At 38.9% G+C, this 19,532-nt stretch overlaps 1 protein-coding gene across 1 annotated transcript in view; it reads right to left on the bottom strand.

Annotated features, from left to right (window-relative positions):
* Nucleotides 1-312: 312 nt before the first annotated feature.
* Nucleotides 313-19,532, bottom strand: part of LOC149218137 (uncharacterized) — a 77,375-nt gene continuing 58,155 nt past the window's right edge. The window contains exon 3 of the mRNA XM_089383826.1: nt 313-561. The gene's annotated coding sequence lies outside the window, so the exon portion shown is untranslated. The remainder of the gene's footprint in view (nt 562-19,532) is intronic.

Here is a 19,532-nt window from a genome sequence, read left to right as displayed (position 1 = left end):
ATCACCATTTGAAATTCCAAAAAATCATAAAAATGATAACGAAGTTTAATAAAATTTCTTACAAATCATCATTTTATCACCATTTGAAATTCCAAATATTAATATACGTTATAATTCTTGGAAATGTAAGTACCAATAAAGCAACATTTTAAAGTGTCCAGAAAAACAAAATAAGAACTCATCTTGGTGAATTCACATATGTATCATAATTTATATACCCATATAAAAAAACTTGAATAAACAGAACAACTATGAAAGTTTATACGTATCTATCTTGGTGAATTCACATATGTATCCTAATTTACATACCCATATAAAAAAAACTTGAATAAACAGAACAACTTTCCAAGTTTATATGTATCCACATATGAAAAAAAAATATTAAAAATCAAAACAAAATTCGAGCATGGCTCATAAAAAATAGCATCAAAACTCAATATAAATTACTACATAAATCCATGAACTATGAATAAGGATAAAAATAGCATCAAAACTCAGTATAAATTACTACATAAATCCATGAACTATGAATAAGGGTAAGCACCAACTACCACCTACATCCTGCACATAAAGATGAAGTATGATTAATATATATAAATAACAAAACAAAAAAACTTCTAACACACAGTTCTTAATTTATATATTGAGGCATCATTGATGTTAAAAACATAAGAATTGCATATAATGAACTTCAGTGGAGATATCATTGATGTTAAAAACATAAGAATTACATATCATGAACTTCAGTGTTTAGAAGATATCATTATGGTATATGTAATGTATTAAGAACTGTGAAGATATCATTATGGTATATGTATTAAGAACTATGGTAATATGTATTAAGGAATATTATATATATGAATTAATATTTGTTAATATCATAAACTTCAATGTTTAGAAGATATTATTATGGTATATGTATCAAGAAATATAGTAATATGTATTAAGGAATATTTTTTATATATAGATGATGAATTAACATTTGCTAATATAAGATGAAGAAATCACCATGGTATATATATTAAGAAATATTTTATATATAGATAATGAATTAAAATTTGCTAACATAGGATGAAGACATCACCATGGTATATGTAATAAGTGTTGGACAAAGATTGTCATTGATGTCAATATGGCAATATTCAAAGAGGAGGGGACAGAGCCAAGAGGAGCAGACCAAGCCAAAGGAGCAACATTATATGCCATGTATATACCAAAGAAGAGGAGCTATCGGAGCATATCGGAGCAAGAGGAGCCATCGGAGGAGCAAATGCAGCAAACATAGCCATATATGCCACAGATAACAGATATCGGGAGCATACACAGCTATCGGGAGCTTATTGGGAGCCATCGGAAGCAGAACTCATATAGATATGTCATCGGGCTTGTAAAACCCATGTATGCATGCTTTAACATTATCGGCGGTTAAAAACCATATATATGTGCATTCACAACTATCGGGAGCAAAACTATGCATATATGTGTTTAACACTATCGGAGGGCAAACGGAGGCTAAGACTTGGTTATATATATGCATTCACAACTATCGGAGGAGAAAACCCCTATACATATGCCTTAACACTATCGGCGGGCACACATTACAAACACACTATAGGCGGAGAAGTTTATATATAAAGGCATATATATGGATATCGACGACATCGCTAATCGGCGGTTCAGCTATGTGCCACCACTGAAACCTCCGATTGCGATAAGCATGCGGACCCGACGGGCATATAAAACATGGTCCAATGTAATATCGCATCCGCCTATGTCGCTGGTCTCAAAGGGCTGTCACTTCCGAAACCCCCGATTGCGATATACGGTTGTGGACCCGACGGAGGAATTAAAACCAGTCTATAATATATCGCATCCGGCATTTCGGAGCGGGTATCGGGAGTGGTAAAGGCCCTGCCTCCAATTGCGACAATATATGCGGACCCGACGGGCATATAAATTATGGCTTAATATCATATCGCATCCGGTTCATCGGAGCAGTGGTGTATCGACCATTGGCGACTACCGATTGCGATAAGGGAGCGGACCCGACGGGCACATAGAATATGGTTCAATGCAATATCGCATCCATAAAGAGGATTGGCTCATCGGCCATCGGCCCTTTGCGATCGTTGACTGCGATGAATGTTGCGGACCCGATATATTATAGATACGGGTGTTATGACCCTTGAAGTCCGACCTTTAGCACTGTCGACTGTTTTTTCATATATTTCCTGTGCAATTTGATATTTGGCCTGCGCGCGCCTCTGAGGCAAAAATGCATTCGATAAGGATCCCGATAGCTCAGGAAACTAACTCATGGCGATAATGATTACGATTGGGACGTGGCTGTTTGTTAAGCCATGTCAATGTGTGTATGCGGCCTCTCTTTCCCTTGAACGTGTCTTGTGAATATTGAAACGCCCGGATAGACAGAGGAAGCCATGGATTGGGAAGCTGAAGTGTCAAGCGAGCATAGAAGACCAAGCGAGTCAGAGGAAACGATAGCCACTGAGGAAGAAGCCAAAGAGCCAGCGTGTAAGAGGAAACGAATGGACAGAGGCATGGAATGTATAAAAACAGAAAACACAGAGGACTGGGTTGTTGTTGTTGTTGTGGTGAAAAAACCAGAGAAGAGGCAACAGAACCAGCGGAGGGTGCATAGGCAACTGAACCAGGGTAGGGTACAGAGGCAACAGAAGTAGCAAAGACTACAGAGGCAACGGAAGCAGCAGAGACTGTAGAGGCAACAGAAGCAGCAGAGACTGTAGAGGCAGAAGCAACATAACCAATTTATACCAAGGTTGGCTTGGAGCCCAAGAGGTTGGAGCCTCAGAACTGAACAGGATTGAAGTCCTTGGGAGTTGGTGCTCCTAAAATCCAAGATTGGTGTCTTGGCAAAACAGAGTTGGTGCTCTGGAGGTTAGAGCCTCACTGGAGTCCAAGTTGGAGCTTGGCAACCATTCATAGTCAGATATACTTATATTGTATTTATTTCATTGCACTGTATTGAGTCTTAATAAAAGCATTTATTCCAGCTGTCGATTTTTGTGTTCTGTGTATACATATACATATCTATATATGCTTTTGACAATCATTAGAACAAAAATAATAAATACTGATTCACCCCCCCCCCTCTCAGTGTTTCCAACAATTGGTATCAGAGCAGGCTTCTTCATACTAGCCTAACAGCTTGAAGAAGGATCAGCAGCCATGATGAGAAATCATGGAGCATCAGGAAAACCTCCTCTGTTCGATGGCACTAACTTTGGGTTTTGGAAGAAAAGAATGACTTACTACTTAATGTCCCTTGGACCTGAAGTCTGGCATTTTTGTCAAACTGAATACCAAGCGACTTCCACTCTTCCAACAGACCAAGACGAGAGGAAAGCACATTGCAAATGCAAAGGCCATGAACTCTATCACTAGTGGAATCACTAATTCCGAGTTTACAAAAATCATGCACTGTAACTCTGCCAAAGAAATGTGGGAGAAGCTAGTTGGCTTGTACGATGGAGACTCAAAAGTCAAAAAGGCAAAGCTTCAAACTCACTGAAGACAATTTGAAAGTTTGAAGATGGAAAATGAAGAAGACATTGCAGCATACCTCCTCCGAGTAGCTGAAGTGGTAAATTCCCTGAAAGGATTGGATGAAAAAGTTGAAGAAAGTACCATTGTTCAAAAGGTATTAAGGTCTCTTCCAGACAAATTTGACTCCAAAATAAGTGCTATAGAAGAATCAAAGGATCTTGACACCCTCAAAATGGATGAACTCCATGGAATTCTCACTGCCTATGAAATGAGGAAAGGTGGTCCTAGCTCCAAAGATGCAGCATTCAAGGCCTCAAGGTCAAAGGAAGGGAAAGAAAGGAATGACTGTAGTGATGAGTCAGATGTGGAATCCGAATTGGCTCAATATGTACGAAAGCTAAAGAGATGATCTAAGCTTAAAGGCAAGTATCCTCTTATCTGTTTTAAATGTGGTAAAATAGGTCATTATGCAGCAAAATGTCCTCATAAACATGACAGTGATGATGAAGGAAATTCTAAAAGAATGGCACATAAAAAGAAAGGGTTCAATAAGAAAAACTTCTTCTCCAAGCAAGATGAGTCTGATGAGGATGAGTTTATGGTCGTCAAAAGGAAATCAGATGAGGAAAGTGATCATGATGAAAGCCAAGAAGCATTATTCATGGCACTCACAAATGATGATGACTCGGGCCTAGAAGGGAATGTAGATGAACTGTTAATAAGCGCCATTGAAGAAAACGAGAAACTACGGAACAAAATCATTTCTCTCAAAGTGGAAAACGAGGAAATAAGAAGGAGAGAAGATCTTTTGGAAGCAAAGCTTAAAGAAAAAGAAGAGACTTGTGAAGAACGCGAGGCCGAAGTAGTATCTCTGAAAAAGGAGTTGGAGCAAATTAAAAAGGGTTGTAAAAGCTCTCAAATACTTGAGACTATTCTGAAAAATCAAAAACCTCAACATGATAAGTCTTGGATAGGTTTCAAGGGAGAATCCTCAAGCACTAAGAATAGTGCGAAAAGCTATGCCGATCCACTTTCCTGCAATCCAAAAGATGAAAAAGTATGTTATCAAAAGTGCATCCCAGATTCCAAGAATGAAGAAAGAATTACTCCAAAGAAGAATGTGGAGTCGAATCATGGACACTACAGCAAATTCAAACCTGTACTCCACCAAGGGCCCATCCAAAATTCAAAGAACGAGGGAGGAGTAATTCCCAGGAAGGAAATCGACTCAAACCGTGGTTGCTTCAAAACCATCTTTCTTGGACACTGCTTTCACTGTAAAAACTTCGGTCACCAAGCTAGACACTGTATGGCTCGCAGAAGTGAAAAGACAATGCAAAAGGACCGAGTAATCAACTCATATGCCCCCAAAAAGCAGGGACAAATCAAAACCTTCAATTCATTTGATCCCTTGACCAAATTTGATCTGACTTGCTCTTTTTGCTACAATAATGGACACTATGAACAAGACTGCCCACTCAAAGGAAGAAAGACGAGTAGCAAGAACTCTGGCATGGACAAATGCGGCCTGGCTCTATTTGCGCAAAATAATGGAAACCAGTGGTTTGTGGATAGTGGGTGCTCCAGACACATGACAGGAGACAGAAGGAAGTTTATCTCACTGAGCAAAAAGGAAGGGAATGTGTCCTTTGGAAGCGGAACTGGCAAAATTGCAGGAAGAGGAACAGTTACTCTGATCAATGGAAAAGGTAAAGCTCAAGATGCTCTGCTGGTTGACGGACTCAAACACAACCTTCTGAGTGTCAGCCAAATCTATGATAAAGGACATAAGGTTGTTTTCAGCACCAAAGACTGTGAAATAAGGAACTCTGCCTCAGGGAAACTTGTGGCAAAAGGGGTGAGAACACCAGACAATATTTACGTTCTGAACAAGATTCAGGAAAATAAATGCTACTTGAGTCAGACAGATGAGAGTTGGCTATGGCACAAGCGACTTGGACATACCAGCTTCGAAAATCTGATCAATATCAGCAAGATCAAAGCTGTACAAGACATCCCAAGGCTGTTCAAACCAAATCAAGCAGTGTGTGGTCCATGTCAACATGGAAAGCAGACCAGAACCAGCCACAAGACAAAGGAACATTGTACATCAAAGCCCTTGGAGATCATCCATGCTGATGTGTGTGGGCCAACTAGAAATCAAGCACTCCAAGGAGAAAGGTACTTAGTGTTATTTGTTGATGATTATACTAGAATGACGTGGATATATTTCATAAAGTATAAATCTGAAACCTTTGAGTGTTTTAAGAATCTAAAAGCCCTTGTAGAAAATGAAAAAGATTCAAAAATTAAGTGCCTCAGAACAGACAGAGGAGGAGAATTCACATCAAACGAGTTCAGTAAGTTCTGTAATATTCATGGAATTAAAAGGGAATTCTCGGCTGCCAGAACACCTCAGCAAAATGGGGTAGTTGAAAGATGAAACCGAACAGTCCAAGAGATGGCAAGAACCATGCTATTAGCAGCAGACCTACAGCCTAAATTCTGGAGGGAAGCAGTAGGGACAGCTGTCTATACACTGAATCGGACTCAATTAAGACCAAATTGTGACAAAACTCCTTATGAGCTATGGAAAGGAAGACCTGCTTCGGTGAAGTACTTCAAGATATTTGGAAGCAAGTGCTTCATAAAAATAAATGATGGCTCACCTGGAAAGTTTGATTCTCGGGTTGATGAGGGGATATTTCTTGGATACTCTCCACGGAGCAAGGCTTGCAAGTGCTACAATTTTCGACTGAAGAAAATAGTGGAAAGCATTGATGTAAAGGTTGATGAAGATCTTCCAGAAAAGGATATTGAAGAACATGAAGATGACTTTCTCCTTGAAGAAGAAGAACCTAAAGAAGAAAAGATAGATGATGAAGAAGAAGAAGAGAAAAGAGAACCACCTCATACCCCTTCAAAGATGAAGTATATTGAAGGATATCATCCAGAAGAGCAGATCATTGGCGATAAAGATGAAGGTGTGCAGACCCGAAGAAGGATATCAATTACACCCAAGAGAAAAGTCATTGCTCTCCTATCTATGATAGAACCAGAAACATTTGCAGAAGCAAGTAAGGATCCTCACTGGGTAAAAGCAATGGAAGAAGAAATGTCCCAAATTGAGAAGAACAAGACATGGGAGCTGGTACCTCGTCCAAAGGACAAAAACGTAATAGGAACCAAATGGGTGTTCAAAAATAAAATGAATGAGGAAGGACAGGTTATCAGAAACAAGGCAAGACTTGTCTGCAAAGGCTATTCACAAATTGAAGGAGTTGACTTTGAAGAGACATTTGCACCCGTGGCCCGTATGGAAGCTATCAGGATGTTCTTGGAATTTGCTTGCTCAAAAGGATTCAAAATCTATCAAATGGATGTGAAATCAGCATTTCTAAATGGGGAACTCAAGGAGGAAGTCTACATGGAGCAGCCAGAAGGTTTTGATCTGACAGCAGGAAAGGACCTAGTCTGTAATTTGAAAAAGGCTTTGTATGGATTGAAACAAGCTCCTAGAGCTTGGTATGCCAGACTGGATAACTATCTCCAACAACAAGGCTTCAAAAAGGGAGTGGCTGGAAGCAATCTATACATAAAGACAGATCAAGGTAAGTTACTAGTTGCTCTTGTTTATGTCGATGATCTGATTTTTGCTAGTAATAATGATGAAATGAGCCATGAATTTTCTCAAAGCATGGCAAAAGAGTTTGAGATGTCAATGATAGGAGAGCTGTCCCACTTCCTTGGACTTCAAGTATCTCAAACCAGAGCAGGATTGTGTATATCTCAAGCCAAATATCTAAAAGACATGCTCAAAAAATATGGAATGGAGGACTGTGCACCCGTGAGTACACCTATGACCACAAACTGCAAATTGAGCAAAGATGATGACTCCCCTCTAGTAGATGCAACTCATTACAGGTCAATGATTGGAGCCCTTCTATACTTAACAGCTACACGACCAGACATAATGCAAGCAGTAGGAATGGTGGGAAGATTTCAATCTGCTCCCAAACAATCTCATTTATTAGTTGTAAAAAGAATTCTCAAATATTTGAAGGGAACTTCTGATTTTGGTCTTTGGTACCCAAAGGACTCAACACTAACGGTAACTGCATACACTGATGCTGATTGGGCTGGAAGTATAGATGATCGGAAGAGTCCTAGTGGAAATGCATTCTTCCTAGGAGACTGTTTAGTATCTTGGCTCAGCAAAAAACAGTCATCCATATCATTATCCACAGCCGAAGCCGAGTATATTGTTGCAGCAGACTGTTGTTCTCAGATACTATGGATGAAGGAAGCTCTAAAAGATCTCGACATATGTACAGATCAACCGATTATCGTCTATTGTGACAACACCAGCACTATCAGTCTCAGCAAAAATCCAGTGATGCACTCAAGAACCAAACACATACCAATCAAGTATCATTTCCTCCGTGAGCAAGTAGCTGAACAAAACATCGCTCTGGAATATATCAGTACTAAGGAGCAGATAGCTGATATTTTCACAAAACCTCTTCCTCGGGAAGCATTCGAACATCTGCGTCAAAAGATGGGGGTTATTTCGTTATCATCATTCAAGTTCATTCATAAAGACGCAGCAGGACAGGGGGAGCAGTTTGACAGGGGGAGTTCGTATGCATTCCTTTGCCATTGATGTCAAAGGGGGAGAGAGCAGAAGAATATTGCCATCAATAACAAAGGGGGAGATTGTTGGACACAGATTGTCATTGATGTCAATATGGCAATATTCAAAGAGGAGGGGACAGAGCCAAGAGGAGCAAATGGAGCCAAGAGGAGCAGACCAAGACAGAGGAGCAACATTATATGCCATGTATATACCAAAGAAGAGGAGCTATCGGAGCATATCAGAGCAAGAGGAGCCATCGGAGGAGTAAATGCAGCAAACAAAGCCATATATGCCATAGATAACAGATATCGGGAGCATACATAGCTATCGGGAGCCTATCGGGAGCCATCGGAAGCAGAACTCATATAGATATGTCATCGGGCTTGTAAAACCCATGTATGCATGCTTTAACATTATCGGCGGTTAAAAACCATATATATGTGCATTCACAACTATCGGGAGCAAAACTATGCATATATGGGTTTAACATTATCGGAGGGCAAACAGAGGCTAAGATTTGGTTATATATATGCATTCACAACTATCGGAGGAGAAAACCCCTATACATATGCCTTAACACTATCGGCGGGCACACATTACAAACACACTATCGACGGAGAAGTTTATATATAAAGGCATATATATGGATATCGGCGACATCGCTAATCGGCGGTTCAGCTATGTGCCACCACTGAAACCTCTGATTGCGATAAGCATGCGGACCCGACGGGCATATAAAACATGGTCCAATGTAATATCGCATCCGCCTATGTCGCTGGTCTCAAAGGGCTGTCACTTCTGAAACCCCCGATTGCGATATACGGTTGTGGACCCGACAGAGGAATTAAAACCAGTCTATAATATATCGCATCCGGCATTTCAGAGCGGGTATCGGGAGTGGTAAAGGCCCTGCCTCCAATTGCGACAATATATGCGGACCCGACGGGCATATAAATTATGGCTTAATATCAATCGCATCCAGTTCATCGAAGCAGTGGTGTATCGGCCATTGGCGACTGTCGATTGCAATAAGGGAGCGGACCCGACGGGCACATAAAATATGGTTCAATGCAATATCGCGTCCATAAAGAGGATCGGCCCATTGGCCATCGGCCCTTTGCGATCGCCGATTGCGATGAATGCTGCGGACCCGATATATTATAGATACGGGTGCTATGACCCTTGAAGTCCGGCCTTTAGCACTGTCGACTGTTTTTTCATATATTTCCTGTGTAATTTGATATTTGGCCTGCGCGCGCCTCTGAGGCAAAAATGCATTCGATAAGGATCCCGATTGCTCAGGAGACTAACTCATGGCGATAATGATTACGATTGGGACGTGGTTGTTCGTTAAGTCATGTCAATGTGTGTATGCGGCCTCTCTTTCCCTTGAACGTGTCTTGTGAATATTGAAACGCCCGGATAGACAGAGGAAGCCATGGATTGGGAAGCTGAAGTGTCAAGCGAGCATAGAAGACCAAGCGAATCAGAGGAAACGATAGCCACTGAGGAAGAAGCCAAAGAGCCAACGTGTAAGAGGAAACGAATGGACAGAGGCATGGAATGTATAAAAACAGAAAACATAGAGCACTGGGTTGTTGTTGTTGTTGTGGTGAAAAAACCAGAGAAGAGGCCAGCGGAGGGTGCATAGGCAACTGAACCATGGGAGGGTACAGAGGCAACAGAAGCAGCAGAGACTACAGAGGCAACAGAAGCAGCAGAGACTGTAGAGGCAACAGAAGCAGCATAGACTGTAGAGGCAGAAGCACCAGAACCAATTTATACCAAGGTTGGGTTGGAGCCCAAGAGGTTGGAGCCTCAGAACTGAACATGATTGAAGTCCTTGGGAGTTGGTGTTCCTAAAATCCAAGATTGGTGTCTTGGCAAAACAGAGTTGGTGCTCTGGAGGTTGGAGCCTCACTGGAGTCCAAGTTGGAGCTTGGCAACCATTCATAGTCAGATATACTTATATTGTATTTATTTCATTGCACTGTATTGAGTCTTAATAAAAGCATTTATTCCAGTTGTCGATTTTTGTGTTCTGTGTATACATATACATATCTATATATGCTTTTGACAATCATTAGAACAAAAAATAATAAATACTAATTCACCCCCCCCCCCCCCCCCGTGTTTCCAACAATAAGAAATATGGTAATATGTATTAAGGAATATTTTATATATAAATAATGAATTAAATTTTGCTAATATAGGATGTTCTCACTATATAACTTGAACTATCCATTATGTTAAAACCATAAGAATCACATATCTTTGAACTTGTGTGATTATGATATGTATCTTTATGGTATGTGTATTCAAAAATATTTTATATATAGTTGAGAACTAACATTGGGTAACATGTAGATGATGCAAAGATAAAGGTAATTAATATATCCATGTTTTTTTAAGTATGATATGTAATGTTCCTTGTGGATTAATTGCTTAAGAGAGGACGAAGTAGCCTATCCAACCCTGTAGGCTATAGTTTTTGATAAGGGGGAAACCCATGATCCAAAATCTTGGGGTAGTTAGTTCAAAAAGCTCAATTTTTGGGTTACACTTGTAACCCCTCACATTAGATTAAAAAGGAAAAACCCCATGAGGAAACTATAAATAGAGTGATGAAATATTTCTCATCATCGAATTGGATTGAATTATCTATGTTTTCGTTGAGCCTGGACTTTGAGGGTTTTAAGACCATTTTTTCTTAATTAGTTTCAGTGAAGCTGATCTCACCCTAACTAATATTGTCTAGTTTCGATGGAGTTAATTGCATCCTACATCTGAAACATCACTGATCTAGTTGGCAAAGCAAGGAAGCAATTTTCTGTGATTTAATTGGATTTATTGTATCACCAACATGTTTTTACTTTTGTATCAATGTTGTACATAGTCAAAGAAAAGAACCAAGAAAAAAAAACAAGTTTGGGATGATGTGTATAAAAAAATTGCAAAGTTATAAAATTAAAAACAAAGGAATGATAAAAATATAAAAAAAAAACAAAAAAGAGGAAAGAAATCGTGAAAATATTTGTGTGTGTGTAACATTGCCGGTTAAATAAAAGCACTCCATCTGACTAATAGTAAAAAATTGAAGATTAAGTGGAGCGCATGATGGGTAGAGCATCTGGTGACGCGTGTGCAGTAAGGCCCATCCAACGACATGAGCGTCCACTACCCCTGATGGAGTTTAACGGGGGTGAGGTCGCTTAATGGGTTGTTTGCTAAAAACCACCAACGGCAATGATCAAGGGCCAAGATCAAATGAGCGAAACCCGCTCCCCCACCACCACCCCCGCAATTTTCAAAACAGGGGGTGCTCAAAACCACAAGCGGATTTCCAAATGTGTACGTAGACTAATGGCAAGCGAGCATAGACAATCAGTAACCACTGCCGCGTTAGACTCCACGTCACCCATGATAACCCTAACGTGGCCATCCACATCAACGCCACGATGGCATGACACCATCCAACCGAAAACATATTTTAAAACAAAAGCGCCAAATTACAAAGAGAAAAGGGCCTTTTTACCAGAAAAGGAAAAGAACGGGGCTTTCATGCAAACCAGTGGCTAGGATCGCGCCAGCTCAGATTGTCAAATCCTTCTTGTGTCATTCAAGCTTTCCAAGTCAGCCCCTGTCACACTATAACTGTCCGGTAACTTTGTTTCCTCTTCTGTCATTCATCTATTCTCAGTATTTTGAAAATGGCCAAAACCAAAGAATCTGTGTCCAAAGAAGTCTAGAATTTGTTAGCATTCCCTTAGTAGCCAAAGAATCGGATATTCATGATACCCAATGCCCTTTTGATTTGTTTTACATCCCGGAGCAAGCCGCACATTGCGCTAGCTAGTCAAATGACTTATTTCGCATTGTCCAATCAGGGTGGCGTTCCTTCATGGTGCCTCATGTTTACGATTTTCTTGAATTTGAGTTTGCTTGGCTTTTGCATATATTCCCCAGAAACACTCCATAATTTCCAAAGAAGGCCACAATGTCATCCAAGTCATCCCAGAACCAATTCGAAATGCATTTTGATTTCCAGTCATTCATAACCTTCAGTAGTTCACTGATGAGACATTAGCACAAGCCTATAAATCCCTATCTCAGAGTGACAAGGAAAACTTGCTAAGGGTTATGTTGCCTTCTGGAGCCTCAATTCCCCAACCAGCCATCAATTATCCTCTGTCAATCTTTTTTTAAATTGCCCAACAAGCCCTATCTGTGATCTCATGTATTCTTAGAGAATATGACGTTGACACTGTCAATGAAAAAACTTTGGGCTTTCTTAGTTTAATGATACACTCTAGGGTAACTGTGGATATTCCAACTTATCTTGCACAGTCCATCAATTTTCAACTTCTGAACTTCCAAGACACCAAATATCTTAGATATCCCTCTTACCAGCCGTCAATTATCCTCTGTCAATCTTTTTTTAAATTGCCCAACAAGCCCTATCTGTGATTTCATGTATTCTTAGAGAATATGACGTTGACACTGTTAATGAAAAAACTTTGGGGTTTCTTAGTTTAATGATACACTTCAGGGTAACTGTGGATATTCCAACTTATCTTGCACAGTCCATCAATTTTCAACTTCTGAACTTCCAAGACACCAAATATTTTAGATATCCCTCTTACGTTGTGCATCTGATTGTATACCTACATGTGACAACATTTGTTCATATAGACTTAAATATCCTAAATGCACATAAATAACCATAATTTGTTGTCTATTGGACTGATGTTAGCAGAAGGAAGGATCTGAACTAAGGTTTTTCTCAATACCTCTCCTCTTTCATGTTCATTTTCTTCATTGTTTTGAATGGTCAGCCTCCACCTAGGATCCTGCCTGATATTAAAGAATACCTACAGCTCGGCCCAGATACAAAAGTTGGATCTTGGTTTGTATTTGAGAATTACATTGAGATTCGATTGTGTGGTGTTGAAATTCCCTCCATACCATCTACCAGTTTTCTTGTCTATGAGGATATTCACACTGGAGTTTATTAGACAAAGTCTTCATGTGGACCAAATTCATTTTAAGTGCAGGCATCAAGGACTCTTTTTTAAGGTTAAGAAGTCAATAGGCCCTTTTCTTGTTAATGCCAGACAGGGATTCAAGATAGCAGAGATATGTTGGAAGTTATGAACTTCACCAAAGGGGAAGTGTGGCACTGTGATCCACATCACATTATTTCAGACAAGCGAGTTCATTATGGATCACCACCTTATGTGCATGACAGCCAATCAGATCTCGAGAGGTTAGCAAATAAAGAATTCTGGATTGATGATCAAATATCTCAGAAGCAAGCTACAGGGATGACAGAAGATCGGCATAGTAGCTTTGTATAAACTCCTATGCTGAAAGAGAAGGGTTCAAAAAGCGATATTATTTAAAAGGAGGGTGTAAGAACTGATCCTAAAAGGGTTCATGCTGTCAGCAACATAGCTTTTCCAAGAAACAAAAAAGAGATCCAGTCATTTCTTGGGAAAAAAAAATTCTGAGGAAATTTATTTTCCAGATTATGCAAAAATAGTGAAGGAGATCACTAACATGATGAAAGAGGGTAGGGAAGTAAAGTGGACTCCAAAATCAAGGTACTTATTTTCACATATCAAGAAGGCCTTGGGCAAAGCACCTGTTCTTGTAAGTCCTGATTACAGCAAACCCTTTTAATATTTTCTTTTGCATCAGAAACTACTATAGCAGTTGTATTATTCCAAAGGAATGAAGAAGGGAAGGAGAAGCCGATGACCTTTTTCAATAGAGTATTAAAGGATGCGTAACTCAAATATGATATCTTGGAAAAGCAGGCTTATGTCCTAGTCAAAGCATTAAAAGCCTTCAGAACATATATATTGCATTCTCAGATCACTGCGTATGTTCCCACGGGCCACCAGTGTAGTCAAAGCAGTTTTTACCTAGGATGATAGTGAGGGAAAAAGAGGATGTTGGATAGCAAAGATTCAAGAGTATGACATGGAGATTAAAGCAAGGAAACTAGTGAAATGCCAAGGTCTAGCCAAGATCCTCATTGACTCAAATTGCAATCTTATGAGAATAAATTTGTTGTCAAATAACCTAGAGCCAAGTGCAGGAAATGAAAAGGAACAATCTGAAAATTCATGTAAAGAAGAAATAATGCAGAATACTCCATTGAAAATTAAGTATAAATATGTGTTCAAGATGGTACAAAGACATTGTTTCATATTTATTATATCTTCAGTGCCCTCCAATATTAGATAAGTCAAAATACGGATGTTTGAAGCTACAGGCCATGAACTTTTGCATTTCCAACGACAATTTATATTGGAAAGACCCTGGCGGGATGTTGCTGTTGTGTTTAACTGAAGAAGAAACAGCAAACATCATAGATGAGTTTCATGTTGGCATATGTGGAGGACATCATGCTTGGAGAGCAACAGCCTATAAGATTTTGAGAGCAAGATTATATTGGCCTAAATTATTTGCTGAGGTGAATGTAACAAGTGCCAACTTTTTGCTAGTAAACAAAAACTTCCTTCTTTTCCCTTGATCCTTGTTTCAATTGAAGCTCCTTTGTTCAATGGGGGCTAGATTTCAATAGGGAGATTCATCCAATATCAAGTGAACAACATAACTGGATCTTGACCGCCATGATTATTTTTCCAAGTGGGCAGAAGCAGTCCCCACCAGATCAACAACTGACAGTGTAGTTATCAAACTTTTGGAAGAAAATATTTTGGCAAGGTTTGGATGTCCTAGAAAATTAGTTATTGATAATGCACAAGCTTTTAAATCTGTGAATATGATTACTTTTTGTCATAAATATAACGTCATCCTCAGTCATTCCACTGCCTATCATCTGTTGTAAAATGTAACTAGGGTCGGTCTTCATAATGACATAAAATTATGATCTTTGTAAATGATGAAAAGAAGAGAATAAAATTATTTTTGTAATGCCTTGCTTTATGGGATTCATGGGCAAGAGATTTTATTTAGATGACTCCCATTGAGAGCCTTAGGATTTGTCATTAAAGTCAAAGCGTAAATGTCATGTATGAAGAACCCTTCTTGGGGATATAACAATGTATATGAGTCTATGAAAATGTCTAGAAGCCCTCCAACGACAAGCACTAGTCCTGCTCTTGAAGTCGGCCTCAAAACAGAAAGGAAACTCATGTCGGCTCACCTTATATGAAGACACATCTATTCGAAATGTAAAGTCGGCTTATATTGATGGGCAAACAACTATATATAGGTGTGTAGGCAATCCGCATTTACACAGTTCAGAGTTCGGATTCCTCTGAGATTTTCGGATGTTAACTACAGTCAACAAGTTCGGATCTCCACAGGAAGTCAAGTTCGGATGTCACTAAGATTTCGGGTGTATAGGAACAGTAAGAAGTGCGGATTATCTTTGAGATTCAGATGTCTGTTTTAGAGTAGAAGTTTCAGTGCTCTAAACAGAGAAACACAATTCGATGAAGTTCTGTTCACCTATGTAATTCAGATCACAGTGGTAGTGACAAGTAAAGGAACAACAGTTTGGATTTCAGAAGGAGAATCTCGGTGCCACAGTAGTAGATCACAGGTTGGTCAAGAAACCACAGTTCGGTGGTATATAGAGGCCACAGTTTGGTACTCTGAAGGAGCTATTCTTAAGTGATGTATCACTGCATTTCGATGCTGCTGCAGTGGTCATATTTTGGTGACATTACATTGACATGTTCCGGTGCCATGCCTAATATATATACAGTTCATTGAAGAGATGATCTGAGTTTGAAGAAGGCCGAAGAAGAAGAGTCAAGAAGAAGAATAGAGAAATAGTGTTTTGGTCTTGGAGTGGCCAATAGGTCAAGGGTCTTGGTCTTGGTATTCGTCAATTGAAATCTCTATAAGAAGAATTTGTGCGTGTTTTCCTCTCAAAGAGTGAGAGGTTTTGGCCCTGGCTCATAGCCTACATTCTGTGTCTCTTGTCTATTTATGTTCATGCATTGGTAGTTGTTTGATGAATAACACTAATAACTTAAGCAAAGATATGATCCTAAGTTAATGAAGTAAAAACACTCACACGCAGTTACTAATGAAGAGAAATCACCTAATTCATGATGCCCTAGATTTCTCAGCGTCATCCACGGGGAAATGGTCAGAATAAGAAAAAGAAAATTAGGGACAATCAATTGAAGTATATGCCTTCAGGGCAAATAGGGTGACCACAAAACGATCAACACAAAATTCTCCATTTGAACTAGTATATAGTACTTAAGCATTGTATCCTAGCCAGTTAGCTTTACATGTAGCCAAGTCGTTACGGATACTGAAGAAGAACCAAATGCTTCCACAAGGAGAATGAATCAATTGGTAGAATTGCAAGAAGACAGGGAACAAGTGAAATTGTGCCTATAAAAGTACCAGGAAAAAATGAAGTTGACATTTGACCGAAGAGAAAAGGATAAAGCGTTCTAGCAAGGAGACTTGGTGCTAAAATGGGACATCAAGCAAGAAAGAAAAGGCAAGCATGGAAAATTTGATGCATTGTGTTTCGGGCCTTTTAGATTACAGAGGTCAAAGAGAACAATGCATTTTTGCTGGAGAACCTAGATGGTGAACTTCTACAACTCTCTGTGAATGGGCAATATCTAAAGCATTATTTCTAGTATTGAGTCATTTACTCTTCTTCCATTGTATATATCGGTGTGAACATTGTAGATATTGGTGTGTTCACTTTTCAAACGCATTGTACTCATTACAGTGCGACTCCATGCTCGAGGTGAAGGCACTAATCTACAGTTTTAGCATTCCTTAGTAGGAATGTTATCACTAGGTGGGGTTGATGTTGTAGCACCAACATGTTTTTACTTTTATATCAATGTTGTACATAGTCAAAGAAAAGAACAAAAAAAAATGAAAAAAAAACAATTTTTGTAGGATGTATATAAAAAATTTGCAAAGTTATAAAAAAAGGAGAAAAAAGTGAAAAGAAAAAAAAAGGAAGAAGAATGATAAAAATATAAAAAAGAAAAAAGAAAGAAAGAAATTGAGGAGAAAATGTGTTTCTATGTCTATGTCCAATTACATTGTAGGTTAACAAAAAGCACTCCATCCAAACTATACAAAAGTGGGTCTTAAGAGTCAAAATTTGAAGATTAAGTGAAGCGCATGATGGGTAGCGCATCTGGTGATGTGTGTATAGCAAGGCCCATCTGACGGTATGAGCAGCCCCTAGCCCTATTGGAGTTTAATGGGGGTGGGGGGCGCTCAATGGGTTGTTTGTCGAAAACCACCAATGGTGACGATCAACAGCTAAGATCAAATGAGCAACCCCCACTATTTTCAAAACCGGAGAGCGGGGGGTGCTCAAAACCATAGGCAGATTTCCAAATGTGCATGTGATTAATACGTAGACTAGTGGCAAGCAAGTGTGACTAACCAACAGCCATTGCGGCTTCAGACTCCACGTTACCCATGACGAACCTTAATGTGGCCATCTATGTCAGTGACATGCTGGCATGACGTCATCCAACCGAAAACAATTTTAAAACAAAAAGCACCAAATTACAAAGAGAAAAGGGGCTTTGTACTAGAAAAGGAAAAGAACAGGCCTTTCACGCAAACCAAAGCCTAGGACCGCGCCAACTCAGATTCTCGAATTTGTGTTGCGTCATTCAGGATTTCCAAGTCAGCTTCAATCACACAATAATTGTTCGGTAACTCTATTTGCTCTTTTGTCATTAATCTATTCTTAGTTTTTGAAAATGGCCAAAACCAAAGAATCTATATCCAAAGAAGTCTAGAATTTTGATAGCATTCCTTTAGTAGACAGAGAATAAATATTCATGATACCCGATGCCCCTTTGATTTGTTTTCTATCCGAGAGCAAGCCACACATCGCACTAGCCAGTCAAATGACTTATTTCGCATTGACCAGTCAAGGTTGTGTTCCGTCATCGTGCCTCATGTTTATGATTTTCCGGAATTTGTGAGTTGCTTGGCTTTGCATATATTCCCTAGAAATGCTCCATAATTTGCAAAGAAGGCCACAATGTCATCCAAGACACCCCAAAACTAATTTAAAATGCATTTTGATTTCTAGTAACTGAAAACCTTAAGCAATTCATTGATGAGACATTAGCACAAGCTTATAAATACCTATCTGAGAGTGATAAGGAAAACTTGCTAAGGGTTATATTGCCCTTTTGGAGCCTCAATTCCCCAACCAACTATCAACTATCCTCTATCAATCTTTTTTTAAATTGCCCAACAAGCCCTATCTACAACATCATGTATTCTTGGAGAAGATGATGTTGGGACTGTGAATGAAAAAACTTTGGGGTTTCTTAGTTTAATGATACAATATGGAGTCACTTTGGATATTCCAACTTCTCTTGCAATGTTTTTTCCTTTATGTTTTGATTTCTAGAGTTGTAGGTCTAACATGTCTTGTTAGACATTTTTGAATTATTTTGATAGGTTGTAGGTATCCCTCAAAAGGATTGGGTTAAGAGGAAGCCTTCGCCACTTTACCAAAAGATAAGTACCTTATTCTTTGTTTTCATCTTTCATGTTTGATTCCTCCTCACATCAAGATTTATTCATATTGTATGTTAATAACTCTTTTCTTCATGTTTTCCTTGGTTAGGAAAGATTGCAGAATACATAAAGGTTATGGAGGAGACTTGAAGCATGGAAGAAGTTTTGTTACAAAGGAAACCCTTCAAGAATTGATGTACTAAAAGGTTTGTTAAAGAAACAACTCAAAGCATGTCTTAGACTATAAACTTTGTTATTAAGTTCTCTTCATGTAAAAGGTACGATCATTCTTCTTTTATTCGCCTTACATTATTGAAATCGTTATGTCTAGGGTTTTGAATCACAAATATTCTTGTTAGGGTGATTAATCATTAGATTGAATCTACCCTCATGATATTATTTGATCATTTTTGTGTAACCCTAACCTTTAGGGTTCACTACAAAACCCTAGCCTCTTGTTGTTAAGGGTATGTCAATATTGATTATGAAACCCTAGTTTACTTAGGTTTGATGATGAAATCTAGAATTCCTATTCTTTTAATGTTTAGGTCTTGGTATTATTATGATAGAAACCCTAGTTCTTTAGGGTTTGTTGTTAATGTCTAAGCTATATATTGGAACCCTAGATCTTTTTGATGAATAAGGGTTTGTGAACAAAACCTTGTAAGTAAGATTCTAGGAATGAAGCCCTAGGTATATGAAACCCTAGCACGGTGAAAATTGTCGTATATCTAACTTCGATGTACTGATTGATGAGAAATGTTATTGCATGAAATCCTAGATATGAATATGCTAGTATGCTAACTTAATTGTTGATACTCATGTTTTAGTTTGTGTAATCTAAGGTTTG

The sequence above is a fragment of the Pinus tabuliformis genome, chromosome Q (genome assembly GCF_031772625.1).
Source record: "Pinus tabuliformis cultivar Carrire ecotype Pingquan chromosome Q, CPIR1, whole genome shotgun sequence".
Taxonomy (NCBI): Eukaryota; Viridiplantae; Streptophyta; class Pinopsida; order Pinales; family Pinaceae; genus Pinus; species Pinus tabuliformis.
This window is presented reverse-complemented; position numbering and strand designations above follow the sequence as displayed.